This window comes from Schistocerca americana, chromosome 3 (genome assembly GCF_021461395.2).
Source record: "Schistocerca americana isolate TAMUIC-IGC-003095 chromosome 3, iqSchAmer2.1, whole genome shotgun sequence".
Classification (NCBI taxonomy): Eukaryota; Metazoa; Arthropoda; class Insecta; order Orthoptera; family Acrididae; genus Schistocerca; species Schistocerca americana.
In genome coordinates this window covers 733319360-733335043 of record NC_060121.1, presented here as the reverse complement: position 1 = coordinate 733335043, position 15684 = coordinate 733319360, and positions in this window count along the sequence as shown.

Genomic DNA, 15684 nt, shown 5'->3' with positions numbered 1-15684 from the left:
AAAGTAGGTTGGTTTTATTTAGGATTCCAATACATCATACTATTCCCAAGTCTTTTGGCTACAAAACCATGTTTTTCAGCGAATCTCCGTTCAATGTGAGAGCCTTACGCCACCTTAATGGGACGGCCTGTATGCCCGCATGTATCCCTCTACTCGTCGACGTTGGAGCCAACGTCCTGCTGCATCAATAATCTCCACATCATCGACGTACTGCAATGCCGCGCTTATTTATTTCTTTATCATATGGCAATACACACACATAAGAAAGAAACAGACAAATCACTAATACAACCAACGTTAGTAATTGCAAACAAACATTACTAATATAACAAAGTTTAAGGATTACAAACAAACATCAAAATCTATCGACTCTGGAGTTGCGAGCAGGAAGTCGTCGGGGCTCCCATTATAGGCTCTTCTGGAACACTCTTCAACAATGTGGCTGATGGTCTGACATTCTCCGCAGTCACACTGAGGGGATAGTATTTTACCCTATTTATACAGGGAGTAAGCACATCTGCCATGACGAGTTCGAATCCTATTTAGAGTGGACCACGTTTTGCGTGGTAGGTCAAAACCACGTGGTTTTTGTGTGATGCGAGGCATGTTATGACTTTGCCATGCGTTCCATTTTTCAGACCATGCGTTTGTGATACTGAAACCTTCTTGTACACAGTTCCTTGCTGTTCTTGTTGGCGGGTTCCTAGATCGAAGCCTATTAGTGTTTGCGGCCTCAATGTCTTGGTGGATTGGCAGGCTTCGATTTCCCATGATGTTTTTGTATTCACGTACAAGGGCGTCAGTACGTCGCAGATGTGGCGGCGGGATGTGGCTCAATATTGGGAGCCATTGCGTTGGAGTGGGTTTAATTACTCCAGAAATCATCCTTAGAGTGTTATGCAACTGGACATCCACCTTTTTTACATGTGGGTTGTTTAGCCAAATCGGAGCACAGTATTCGGCAGCCGAGAATACAATTGCTAAAGCAGAGGTGCGGAGAGTGGAGGCCGTTGCTCCCCAGAGCTTTTGAATAATGTTGTTTCTTGTCTTTGATTTTTCGGCAGTCTTTGTTAGGTGCTCTTTAAAAGATAGTGTTCTGTCTAGCGTCATGCCCAAGTACTTCGGAGTTTTATTATGCCTGAGAACGGTGTTTTCAAATCGAATGTTGAGTTCCTTTCCAGCGAGTTTGTTGCTGAGATGGAAGCAACTAACCTCTGTTTTGGAAGCATTTGGTTGAAGTGTCCACCTTACGGAAATATTCGCCCATTCTCTTCAGGTCTTTCGTTAGGATATCCTCAGATGCTTCAATTGTGCTACATCTTGTAGCGAGGGCCCAATCGTCAGCACACCCGGACTTTCTTGATTGTGTTTCCGGCAGGTCTGCAATATAGAGGCTAAACAGCAGTGGTGCGAGCACTGATCCTTGTGGTAAGCCATTCTTTAGATTTTTGATGGAGCTGTAGTCAGTGCCCATACTTATTTGGAACACCCTATCATTGAGCGTGCTGTCTATCAAGCGTGCTATAGATTTGCAAGGAATTACTCGAAGAATTTTGTACATGATGCCTTCTCTCCACACAGCGTCGTAAGCTGCTGAGAGATCAATAAAGGCGACTGATCTTTTCAATTTTCTCTGGAATCCCGCCTCAATGTAAGTAGTTAGTGACGACACCTGGTCAGTACAACTTCTTCCTGGCCGAAAGCCTGCCTGTTCAACTGGGCTCGCCCTGAACAATTCTGGGCTAATTCTGTTATATATAAGCCTCTCTAGTAATTTGTAAATTACAGACAGCAGGGGAATTGGTCTGTAGCTTTTTGGGTTGTCAGGTGGCTTCCCACGCTTTAGAATAGCTATTACCTTAGATCGTTTGAGTTCTTGTGGGATATTGCCAGTTTGCATGATGTTCGTGAAAAATTCCGCACTGATGGTCCTTCGCTGCTTTTCTGGTTTTCTGTTACGCGCCGAGGAACCCAGTGGGCACACTGAGTATCGCAACCGGTTTCAGCACTACCAGCAGACCTGTCTAGCTGAGTAGCGAGGTGTTTGATTATGGACCATCGATCACCTCGAGAGTGTCCGCACGTTCCAGCGTTGCAGGAGCCACAGCAGCGTGCGGCCTCCCGGCACGCGGGAGATCGGATAGGTCAGCGCGGCGTTGTTGCGATGGTGTCAGACGCCTCGCTCAACGACTCTGAGTGCTTTTGTTCATTGCGAGGTGTTCGTAGACATTCTTCAAGCGCCTATGAATATCTGCGATGCTCTGATTTTCTGCCAAGAGGAATTCAAAGACAGCTCTCCGCTTGGAACGCACCACCGTTATACGAGGGTCACTCCAAAAGAAATGCACACTAGTTTTGTAAAAATACAGTTTTCATTCTGCATGTGTGAGAGTTTTACAGTGTGTAGATACATACTTTCCGCTTGTTTTCAAACTTAGTTTAACCTGTTCCCGCGAGTGGCGCCGTCACAGCATGTCTTCAAGATGGCTGCTACACTTGACGTTCGCCAGAAGCAACGTGCTGTCATAGAATTCCTGTGCTGTGAAAACGAGACAGTGGGAAACATCCACAAGAGGTTGAAAAAGGTGTACGGAGATGCTGCTGTCGATCGCAGTACAGTTAGTCGGTGGGAAAGCAGGTTACGTGATGAAAGCGGGCGCGGCAATGTTGAGGATTGTCCTCGCAGCGGCAGGCCTCGTACTGCACACACTCCAGACAATGTGCAGAGGGTTAACGAATTGGTGACTGCTGGCAGAAGCATCACAGAGAACGAATTGTCACGCTACGTTGGGATCGGGGAAGGAAGCGTTTGCAGAATACTGAAAGTGTTGGCGTTAAAAAGGGTTTGAACAAGGTGGGTTCCCAGGATTTTGACAGTGGCTCACAGAGAAACAAGAAAAACGGTATGCAGCGATCTTTTGGAACAGTATGAGAATAGTGGAGATGAATTTCTCGGAAGAATTGTGGCAGGTCATGAAACATGGCTCCATCACTTTTCACCAGAGACGAAGAGGCAATCAATGGAGTGGCATCATGCAAATTCATCCAAGAAAATAAATTTCAAAACCACACCTTCTGCTGGAAAAGTTATGGCTACGCTGTTTTTCGATTCCGAAGGCCTCTTGCTTGTAGACATCATGCCAAGTGGAACCACCATAAATTCTTATGCATATGTGACGACACTGAAGAAGCTTCATGCTCGACTGAGTCGTGTTCGACCACATCGGCAAAAGCAGGATGTTTCGCTGTTGCACGTCCACATGTCAGTCATAAAACCATGGAAGCAATCACAAAACTGGGATGGAAAACACTGAAACACCCGCCTTACAGTCCTGAGCTGGCTCCATATGACTTTCATCTATTTGGGAAACTGAAAGGCTCTCTTCGTGGAACATGGTTTGAAGATGATGACTCCCTTGTGTACGCTGCCAAACAGTGGCTCCAACAGGTTGGTCCAGAACTTTACCGCGTGGGTATACAGGCGCTGGTTCCAAGATGGCGTAAGGCAGTTGAGAGGGATGGAAATTATGTGGAGAAATGAAGATATTGTTCCTAAAGGGTGTATCTACACACTGTAAAACTTTCAAACATGTAGAATAAAAGATGGATTTTTTAAAAAAGTAGTGTGCATTTCTTTTGGAGTGACCCTCGTAGATGTTATTTTGAAGGCTATGTGAGGCGTCACTACTTAAGGAAACTTCATAAAACTATAGTGGCTGAAGCGGGAATACTACTAGATGTCGGACAAGAAATTTCGCGTTTTTCCGACCAAATTCGCTGACAATTTTTTTTTTTTTTAATATTACGCATTGAACGTCCCTCGTAGGAACGGCAGGGGGCTTTTCACCTTGTGAAGAATGGGATGAAAATGAGGGTTCAGCATCTCGTTGACTAGGAGATCAGTGACCGAACGTAAATTTTCTTCGTGCAGGAAACCGGCCAGACCTACCCTCAAAGGACAAAAGGCGGTATCAGGAAGGACGCACGCCCATCTGCAGGCGAAACGTGCCCGAGAGTGGAGGCAGTGGTGTCGGGTGGGAGAGGTCAGGACCACGGGACGCGGGGCTGCGTGTCGGAGGCGTCGTGGCACGTCCTCATTCTCATGCAGGGGGCGAAGGCGGGAGGAAGGCGGCGCCGCGACAGTTTCCGGCCGCTTCGTCCCCCCGTCCGGAATGGGCCCGCACTGCGCTCACACCTCCCGTTGGCGAATTGTCCGCGTATGCTCGGTAACAACACCCATCTATCTCAAAGCGCTCAAAACGATATTTGCACCACCCTAATAACTTTCATAGTTAGTATTTTTATTTCATAAGAAATGTCTTTCTGTAGACTATCAACACTACCTAATGATACCTCTTTCTCAATATACCACTGCCGGCCGAAGTGGCCGTGCGGTTAAAGGCGCTGCAGTCTGGAACCGCAAGACCGCTACGGTCGCAGGTTCGAATCCTGCCTCGGGCATGGATGTTTGTGATGTCCTTAGGTTAGTTAGGTTTAACTAGTTCTAAGTTCTAGGGGACTAATGACCTCAGCAGTTGAGTCCCATAGTGCTCAGAGCCATTTTTTTTCAATATACCACTATCCAGTGTGGTTTGTGGAAAGCTGTGAAAACACCGATGCCATCAATGCAACTCGCTTGCTCATTGACAAACTCTGTAAGAAGCCTAAACATATTTGCTTCGCTTTTCTGGACCTGACAAAGACTTTTGGTCAAGTACCATGTGATTCCAAATGGTTCAATTATTTGTATTATTCTGCTACCAGTCTCATTCATTTATTTTTAAACAATGCATCACGTTTCAGCCTTGTTTTGCTCACCATCGGGCGTTTATGCATACACATCTTATTCAAAGGTAAACTGTCTTAGTCTATATTATCCTACAGCTATTCTGCAGCTGCAGTGACTATTGGGGTATTTGGCGGGACGGGAGACGGGATGGGCAACGAGTGGCCAAAAATTGATGTCCAGTGTTGCCTTTTGCTGATGTTAGTTAGTTACATGTTCTACAGATCACGTGGACGATTCTTTTATCGAAATAATGGGGAATGAGTCGCTTTACAGGATATATATATACATGATTAGTGTTAACATTGATTAATATATTATTTTAGTCCTACTCATGCAACTACAGTTGTTTCTCCTGGCTATTAGTTTTTAACTATATATTTGTCAATGGAACAGGAGCTGTACTGGAGAAGTGATTTTAAATTAGATTTAAAATTTGCTTCACTACCTGTTAGACATTTTATGCCAATGTGCAAATGATTAAACATTTTTGTTACTGCATATTGAACTCCTTTCTGAGCCATTGACGACTTTAATAATGAGTAATAAACGTCATTTTTCCCTCTAGTGTTACAGGTATGGGCATAACTGTTCTTCTTAAATTGTGATGGGTTATTTACGACGAATGGCATTAGCGAGTATATGTACTGTGAAGGCGCAATTAAAATGCCCAGGTCTTTGAACAGGTACCAGGGTGTTTCCCTCTGTTGTGAATGATATCACACTCTGCACAGGACGCAGACAGGTTTGCATCAGTTGTGATACACTTACGATTTTGAAGTCCGAAGGCTTCGTCGTTCGCACACTGGTGGAGCTCTTGTTCACAGTACATTATTGTACTGCTGCCTTAATCTAACGCTTCTTTACTTACTTTCACTGCACAAACGTTTCTCCATGGATGTAAACAGTATAATATGGCTGCCTTGCAGCGCGTGGATGAATATCGACTGTCGGTTCTTTCCAGTTTTTACCCTCTACAGCTCACTCAAGAATCATGGAAGCTATTCCTTCATCATAAAGCTGGTCTCACCACCTCGCTCCTTCTTTCGATTTCTTCACATTTGTTCCGGTAGCCACTTTTCCTGGCTTCCTTGCACTTCCTATTTATTTCATTCCTAAGTGACTTATATTGTTACATTTCTGTCTTTTCCTGAACAACGTTTCTTCGTTGTTATCATTCTTATCTGTATGTGTCTGTCCAGCATCTGTGATTGTCCTGTTTAGAGATGTCCATCCCTCTTCCACTGAACTACATGGCGTGGTATTTGTTATCACAGTATCTACAGAGAACTTAAAATCACCACTTCTCAGTGCTTCGGTATACGACTTCTTTCCACATTGATTATTCGGACGATTCTCTTAAAGTGTAACCTACTTTCCGTCTTCAGTAGATTGTGATCTGTGTCTAGATCTGCTCTTTGGTACGTCTTACAATCCAATGTAACGATGTGAACCAGATGGAATATCCCGAGCCACCAGGCCTTTTCCAAGTATCCCTCCTCCTCGTCTGATTTCTGTATTTGCTACCACTAGCTTAAATCTGTTGCAGATCTCACTCTTTCTCCTCTCTCATTCCTATCACCCAGCCCTGACTCTCCTGTAACCCCTCCGTCTTCCTTCTCCTACTACAGCGTTCCAGTCATCCACGATTATTAGATTTTCGTGGTCCTTTACATACCGAATTACTGGTTCAATATCCTCAAATACTTTTTCTACTTCTTAAAATGCCCAGGTCTTTGACGTGACGTCGGCGTATATGACTGAACTATTATTGTTGGTGGTGGTTTGTTGTTGCTGCTGCTGAGAAGAGCCACATCACAGAATCGCTCATAGAACTCGCTCTCTGCCTTATCTTTCTATTCCAAATCCAATGACACCATTTTCTGCTGCTGCTAATGTTGCTCTATAATAGTCTGACCAGAAATACTTGTCTTCTTTCCATTTCACTTCACTGATCCCCAGTACATCTAGGATGAGTCTTCACGTTTTCCTTTCCCACGTTTCTAGCTTCCATATCACGTTCAAACTTTGTGACGATACGTTACAAAAAATGGTTCAAATGGTTCTGAGCGCTATGGGACTTAACGTCTGAGGCATCAGTCGCCTTGAACTTAGAACTACTTAAACCTAACTAACCTAAGGACATCACACACATCCATGCCCGAGGCAGGATTCGAACCTGCGACCGTAGCGGTCGCGCGGTTACAGACTGTAGCGCCTAGAACCGCTCGGCCAACCCGGCCCGCGGTACGTTACATAAATTGACATTTAGAGAAAGGGAAAAGAAGTTTTTGCTATGAGACGTGTGAAACATAAATTATCTTAAGACTAAGTACGTCTGCGCGATGTATAACAAATACTAAAGAACGCAAGTTACTATTATCAATACACAAAGATCGATGTAATTAACAAAATACAGTTTTTTGGTATAATCTCTGTGTAACATAGGCCATGAAGATCAGAGACAATGCTTTGATTGAACTTTCTCTCCTCCTTTTGTTTCGTCTAGAGGTAGGCCGCCATTGTAGCGCTGGTAATATTTAATGTAAGTTTGGTTGTAATTTAGTAAAATATACTTATAATTGTTATTAGGAAGTGTGTATTATTGACTTAGTTGTCACCTCGCACGATCGCAACCATTAATTATAATTAACAAATTTTTTACAGAAGTTCGTAGAGCAGGGAGCTCGTCTCCCCTAACAGGATTTAGTCAGCCATTACGCTGACTGTCTTATTTAATTAAAATTTCATGTCATAATATTAAATGTAAATGCGAGAGACTCCTCAATTTTGATCTTTCATTAATTTCAAAGTTAAAAAGCGTAGTGATAAATTTCATTTACTAAAATCCACAGCACTGAATGAGTTCAGTATGTTTCATTTTGGCAGCCTAACGGCAGATGAGATTCTCGCCAGTTTTTCCTTGCAAATAATAAACAAGAAATATTGAAAATATTTTTATTCAATAATCTCCGCAATATCTCAGTTAATCTTTATGTAGCTTGGTACATAAATAACCAGTAGCCCCTGAGACCCATATTAACAATTATAGTTTGCGTAAGAATACGCATATTTTCTTTTTGTAAATAGCAGCGCACACGCAAACTATTTATTAGAAGGCTATGAGTCGCGCGTTGTGTTTAAAAAATATTATATCGTACGTACTTCGGGGCAGCCGATGTTCGTACGAGTGTTGTCGCGGTATAAGTTAATTAGAAGTCTCATGCTAGCCCACAATATTTAAAGCCACTCCAACCAAAATCATAAAATATTATTATAAAAATAAAAAATATGTAATTATCCCGAGATAAGTGGGCCACACACACACACACACACACACACACACACACACACATATATATATATATATATATATATATATATATATATATATACCGTGATAACTTAAGATATTCCTCGCTCCTATACCAAACTTTCGTTGCTTTATACGCCTTTTCCTAACTGTTCTGTTGAAAGCACTACTTGCAGAGAAAGCATACTTTGTGTCCATTATGAGCTTCAGTAAGAGCAACATGTAGTCAGAAAGACAGGAGATGTTCTCGACAGTTTTATGACTGAAAAAGATATAGGAACCACAGGGGGGAAGTACAGTACTGAGAGGTCGCTATAGCAAGTAAATTATTCTGGGGGTTCTTAAACAAAGCAATCTCTGGGTTATCCGGTGCTCGTTCACTTTAAGGGAAGATTAAGATTTAATGTACAGTGGACAAGGATATCATTAGAGATATCATACCGTATTTGCTATGACAGGGATGAGGAATGAAATGGGAAGTGTACTTCTCATAGCAGCTGTCCCAGCATTATCTGTAGTTGATTTAGGAAATTATGCAAAAATTGGGTAAGTTTGTCTGACGCCGCTCCAGTTCAGTAGGTTGACCACTGGATCACCTCGCTCGGCCGTCCTCTTGACAAACTCCAGATGAATATTGGTAAGTTTAAATAGCGAGTACATTGAAATTTTTTGAATGTCTGACGTGACTTTTTATCTAAGATGACAGTGCAGGTAACCATGGAAAATCGGGACAAGGTTAGTTCATGTATAAAGCAAGATTCATCCTCATTTGACGTCAGGAGAAGGCACTATGATTTCTTTGACTTAACTTTACTTTTTGCGAAGTGCTTTAATCCTAGATAGTTCTGACCATTTAGTACGCTGCCAGTTAGAAGAGTTTCTTTTAAATACTTAAAAAGAAGATAATCTTGTAGGAGTGGCGTAGGGACTTCACAAAAAAGCAGGAACTCGAAACAATATATCAGAAAAACAGCAAAAAGCACTAAAATGAGCCACGATCTGGCGGTCCGGGTGAGTAGTAATCTACACCTGTTTGCTTACCATGCTGTATTCTACGGAAAAGTGTCATCTCTTAGTGACTGTAGGAGGATATAAGATGACTTCATCAGAGTTTCTATTTGGTACGGTTAATGGTACCTTACTCTAAATGTGGAAATATGTGTATTAGTGCAGATAAGTCGGAAAAACAATGCTGTAATGTTCGGATAGAGTATTGGTGATATGCTGCTTGACATAGTCACGTCGTTTACATATCTAGGCATAATGTTACTAATCTGCATGAAATGGGGTGAGCATGTAAGGTCGGTTGCAGGGCAGGTGAAATGGGAACAGTGGGGGGGGGGGGGCGGTTGTTTATTGGGAGAGTTTTAGGAAAACGTAGCTTGTCTACAACGGAGATCGCATACAAAACACTAATGCGACCATTGTTGAGTACTGCTCGCGTATTTGAGAGATCCTCACCAGACCGGATTAAACGAGGACGTGGCAGATATTCAGAGTCTTGTTGCTGAATTCGTGGTAGGTTCGATCAACCTGTGAGTATTACTGAAATGCTCCTTGAGCTCAAATGTGAATAAACGGAAGGGGGAAAGCGTTCTGTTTATAAACCACTATAGAGGAAGTTTAGAGAACCATCATTTATGATAGACTGCAGAATGACTCTACTGCCACCAACGTACATCTCACGTAAGAACTGTTATTAAGACGAGATAAAGAGAATCAGAAGCATATAGACAGTCGTTTCTTCTCTGTTCATTTCAAGTAGGACTGGAAAGTGAATGACCCGTAGTGGTACCAACTGCCGTGCACCTATGGTGGCTTATGGAGTATGTGTGAAGATGTAAATGTCGGTCCTAAAATTGGTGATCTGAAGGAGAAGTGTAATATACATAACAAATATAGGAACATAGATTATGTTTCACATAGGGATGATTAGAACCACTAACGTAAGTAGCCAAAGAAGTTATTATAAATTGCGTGAGTTGTTTTCAGTAGGCTGAATATTTAAAGTAGCCTCACGAAGTCAGTGAGCTTTTCTTCTGAGGCTGTCCCCAACGACAGCAGCAAGGGAAGCGCGAAGAGTTTCCAAAAATAGACTGCTTGCGATAATGGCTGTCGAGTCGTACGCGCACTCTGCCGGCCGTGTGTACAAACATGCGCGGCCGCCATGTTGAGGCAGGTCGGTAGTATGTCAACGACCTCTGGAAGGTGCGCCGTGGCTGCCAAAACGTGCACAACCTGTTGCAGCGCCACAGGCGGAACGGGTCCCTGGTGGGGAGAGCGGAGAGGGGGCCAACGCAAACATTTCGCCGCCTCACTCCTGCTCCCTAGCGGGATAGCCGAAAACTACTCACTCCACTGGTGCGCCCACTCTCAAAGCACCACGTCGAGCTCTCGACGACTATCTCTGTTGAATCCAGCACAGCCAGGGCCTTGATATCGTATCACACTGGAAGTCTACCTAACGATTTCTAGAGGCATTTTCACGAACATCGTTTTCCTTTTCACTTTGCTGATATCACCGTTCCCACAGATTTAGTGTACTTTTTTCCCATTAAAAATTCGCTACCTGCTACTGGATAGCGTTAGACAGCCTGCAATACACATCCAGCAAATCATTGATCCAATCCTTGACGTAATCTTACAGAAGAACACACCAGCATTGGGCATTCATATTCTTGATTGGGTAGCAATGTCCAAGATCAAGGTTTTCGGGATATATCTTTTGGTTGTCGGTCAAACACCGCAGCTGGGAATTCCCTCTCATATATTTCCAACAGGGGCCCGTCTGCCCCACTACCAGCTTGCCTGATATTTGACCTAAAGAAAGAAGCTCTCGAATTGTCCAGACCTCAAACAACTCTTCCTGACCACAGAGTGAGGAATGAAGGAAACGAACCTTTCTCAAATATCGTGCGTGTGCTTTCGTAGGACCCTTTGATATCACCATGCGGATCCCTGAAAATAGTGGAAGATTTGTGCCTGGCAAATCACAGCTGGGAACGTTTGCAAAGCATTTCCAGTTCCAGTATTTCACTTAGAACCAAGGAATGATTCCACTTCCATTAATTGGAGAAATTTGGACGTATTTTTATTTAATATTCATTGGGTAAGTGAAGTTAGTGAGTAACTCTTAGAAAAGTGGAACTGAGGTTACTCGTTATGTTACATCACAACAGTGACAGTGACACACACACACACACACACACACACACACAGATCTTGTCACAACATTACATGATCAATGACCACTGTAGGATGCGCACTTACCAAAAAGCTATGCTATGTCATAATAGTCTATGTCCACCTCTTATATCTTGTTGCCGCAGAAATCATCACACAATCTTTGGAATTGCCTTACGTTATCGTTAACTACTTAATGGCTTGATAATTTCCAACAAGTAAAATTCTGAATCTCAAAGCATGGAACTCTGCTGCAATGGTTTGAGCAGCACAGTACGGAGATCTAGTTCTGGTCACATCGACCAAACTGAATGGATATGTGGGCAGTTGAAAACATCTGTAGCGTCATCTAGCACCAGTCAACCATGTCGTCGTAAAATAAGAGAATTGTTTAAACTATGTTCGAGTTATTGATAAATCTGTCACTAACCACGTCCCAGTTACTAGAGAAATCTATGGAAAGAGAAAATACAGTTTTTTCCATGTCGCCGGCCGCTGTGGCCGAGCGGTTCTAGGCGCTTCAGTCCGGAACCACGGCTACGGTCGCAGGTTAGAATTCTGCCTCGGGCATGGATGTGTGTGATGTCCTTAGGTTAGTTAGGATTAAGTAGTTCTAAGTTCTAGGGGACTGATGACCTCAGATGTTAAGTCCCATAGTGCTTATAGCCATTTCAACATTTGAATCTGTTTTGTACGTCGGAAGTCAAATATCACGGTTTAGGTTGCTGTTTATAACATTTAGGATAATTAGTATACTCTACTGTTCTCTTCAATGTTCCAGCGCTCAAGATGAGCTTCTGTTGGTACATCCTCCTTCCAAGCTGGAGACATGCACACAAGAAGCAAACGTCATAGCGACTGTATCATTCATATGGGAAAATGACAGCTGTTCCACAGTATTCTGCTACAAGGTTACTGAATTCCGCAACTTCGAACAGTTAATAACGCAGGCGTAACTTTGGCTCCCATGACTATGTTTTCCCTAAATCTGTTCAAGCGATACCGTCTCTAGTGACGTCAACGTCGATGGAACGTATGATCTTATTTCCCTTGCTCTTAGATACTTAGCCGAAACTGAGCTCTTGCTTTCGTCCTAATGAAATTGTTGCCAATAAATGGAAATAGGATGATCGAAAATGTGTATGGTGTCTTTACGTTGTTACCTTCGGCTCCTTATCTAAACTGCAAAGGGGCGCAGTAACGTATGTATGCGTCGTTCAGAATTCAGTGTCCACTCTCGTTTGCCCCAGAATACAAGAATCTAGAAATCATACTGTGTAGTAGCTGGCCTGAAGGCTGTATTGAAATTTTTCTTACTTTTTTCGGTCTCTCTTTCTCTCTGTCTCTCTCTAGTTTCCTATTATTTCACTGATAATGTGATGACACGTAATAGGAGAAATATAATTTACTTGCGAAAACCCTCATAATGACAGACAATATCCACCATAGAATCAAAGAACATTTGTATGCATAATAGAGTTTTGTTGATTTATCATCGTCTTGCTATCCTGTCTCTTTTTCACGGGAGCTCTGACTGAGCGGATGCAAGTTAGATAACCCTGGCTAAATATTACTTACATCTATGTAACATGGTGAGTTAGTTTTTGAATCAGAAACACTATCTTGCTTCCTTACCATTTACTTGATTTATCTTGTATTTTACATGAATCTGAGAGGGAATAAAAAACAAGAAACAGGGCGAGGTTGGTAGTGGATTTAGCATGAAGCGATACGGGTTGTTCCATAATAATGTTCACGTAGCTGAAGCTCTCATCGTGCCTTCGATTACTAGCACACGTCCCGTGGAAGACCAGGTGAACGTCTACGTCTACATACATACTGCGCAATCCACCATACGGTGCGTGGTGGAGGGTACCTCGTACCACAACTAGCATCTTCTCTCCCTGTTCTACTCCCAAACAGAACGAGCGAAAAATGACTGCCTGTATGCCTCTGTACGAGTCCTAATCTCTCTTATCTTATCTTTGTGGTCTTTCCGCAAAATATAAGTTGGCGGCAGTAAAATTGTACTGCAGTCAGCCTCAAATGCTGGTTCTCTAAATTTCCTCAGTAGCGATTCACGAAAAAAACGCCTCCTTTCCTCCAGAGACTCCCACCCGAGTTCCTAAAGCATTACCGTAACACTCACGTGATGATCAAAAATACCAGTAACAAATCTAGCAGCCCGCCTCTGAATTGCTCCTATATCCTCCCTCAGTCCGGCCTGATAGGGATCCCAAACGCTCGAGCAGTACTCAAGAATAGGTCGTATTAGTGTTTTAGAAGCGGTCTCCTTTACAGATGAACCACATCTTCCCAAAATTCTACCAAGGAACCGAAGACGACTATCCTCCTTCCCCACAACCAATCACAAATCCTGTCCAAGTCATCTTGTATCCTCCTACAGTCACTCAACGACGACACCTTCCCGTACACCACAGCATCATCAGCAAACAACTGCACATTGCTATCCACCCTATCCAAAAGATCATTTATGTAGATAGAAAACAACAGCAGACCTTCCACACTTCCCTGGGGCACACCAGATGATACCCTCACCTCCGATGAACACTCGCCATCGAGGACAACGTACTGGGTTTTATTACTTAAGAAGTCTTCGAGCCACTCACATATTTGGGAACCAATCCCATATCCTCGTACCTAAATTAGTAATCTGCAGTGGGGCGCCGAGTCAAACGCTTTCCGGAAGTCAAGGAATATGGCATCCGTCCGATACCCTTCATCCATGGTTCGCAAGATATCATGTGAAAAAAGGGCGAGTTGCGTTTCACAGGAGCGATTCTTTCTAAAGCCGTGCTGATGCATGGACAGCAACTTCTCTGTCTCAAGGAAATTCATTATATTCGAACTGAGAAAAATGTTCGAGAATCCTGCAACAAACCGATGTTAAGGATATTGGTCTGTAATTTTGAGGATCCGTCCTTCTACCCTTCTTAAATACCCTACAGCATCAAAATTTCCGCCACTGGTCCGCGCCCACGGTGCAGAGCGTATTGCGAGCAGCCACTTCGCCTGAATGGCAGTGTATCCGGACACAGCCACTGACCTAGTGCAGCAAGAAACGTTATTGATATAACCAAGCGACACGCCTCCACTAGTCTACAGTCCAATCTCGATGATAAACCCGTGTCCACTGCCATCGTAATTGATGACATGGGAAGTAGTAGAGGGTGTATACTCCGGAGCCCAAAGTTCAATAATGTGCGCTGAACAGTGTGCTCCGAAACACTCGTGCCTGCTCCGTCACCATACCTGGTCGTCACATCTATCACTGACGGTCACCTACCGTGCTTTACACAGCAGGCAAGACTCCGACCTCTACATACTGTGATGAGGCGTCGAGGTCCATCAACTCGTTGTCCACTCGCGGTTCCACCGTACTTCAATCACTTCTCATAGGTGCTCACGACAGTAATACGCCAACAGCCGACCAGCTTCCGAGATGGACTTCCACAGCTGCAGCCGGTACCCCGGCTATACTGATTCCCCATTCGTCTCTGCTTCTGTTAAACTATACAGAGTACCTACAACTTCCCAAGGCTGCACGGCCACCAGGCGGTATTCAGTCTCGTGATGAGCAATGGTCATAATGTTTTGGTTCACCAGCTTATGCCGGGGCCTACGAAAGATTTCTGTTAGGCCGTGGCACTGGACTAGGAAGTAAATGAGAACTTTCCAAGAGGGTAACGCGCCATTACCTGCAACATTTGTCTTGACCATCGGTCGATTTTCAGAAGAGAAAATTGCATGGGGGTCGATTTACATGCGCTCTCTCTGTGCTCTGGTGTATCCCACAGAGGAAAGGTGCGCTGGATATAGCATCCGATTATCAGTCTTAGTGCCAAGGTTCTTGGTTAATTTTCAAATTTATTTATGGTGTCCCAAGGACTGACACTCTGGTGGTTTGTATTTCGGGAGTCGCAATGGTAATCTTCGAGACGGGTAGACTATATAATGTGTGAGATCGCCTAGCTGCATCTCGATCGATACAAGAACAAACATAACCATCGTGAGGTGCGACAACGCGCGATAAGGCTTCTGTGGTATTAACATAGAGCTTTCGGTTGTTTCCCTCCGAGCGTGCGCCAGCACAGCAGTCGTTAAACTGGAATCTGCAGATGCGGATAGTCGTGAAAAGTCGGTCGGAGGAAGAGCAGTAATACCTGTTAGTGCACTGAATTGTAAGGACACGTGTCGGGCGAACTTCAATAATAACAAGATAAGATACACTCTGCCGTTGTGGCCTCAGATGGGTGAATCGCGACACACCGATTGCCCTGTCTTCTAAGCCAATGACCTCACTTGGGTACGGTATGGAGGGGCATTGGGTCAGCGCACAGCTCTCCCGGGTCTTACCGGCTTTGTAGACCTTGGAGCGGCC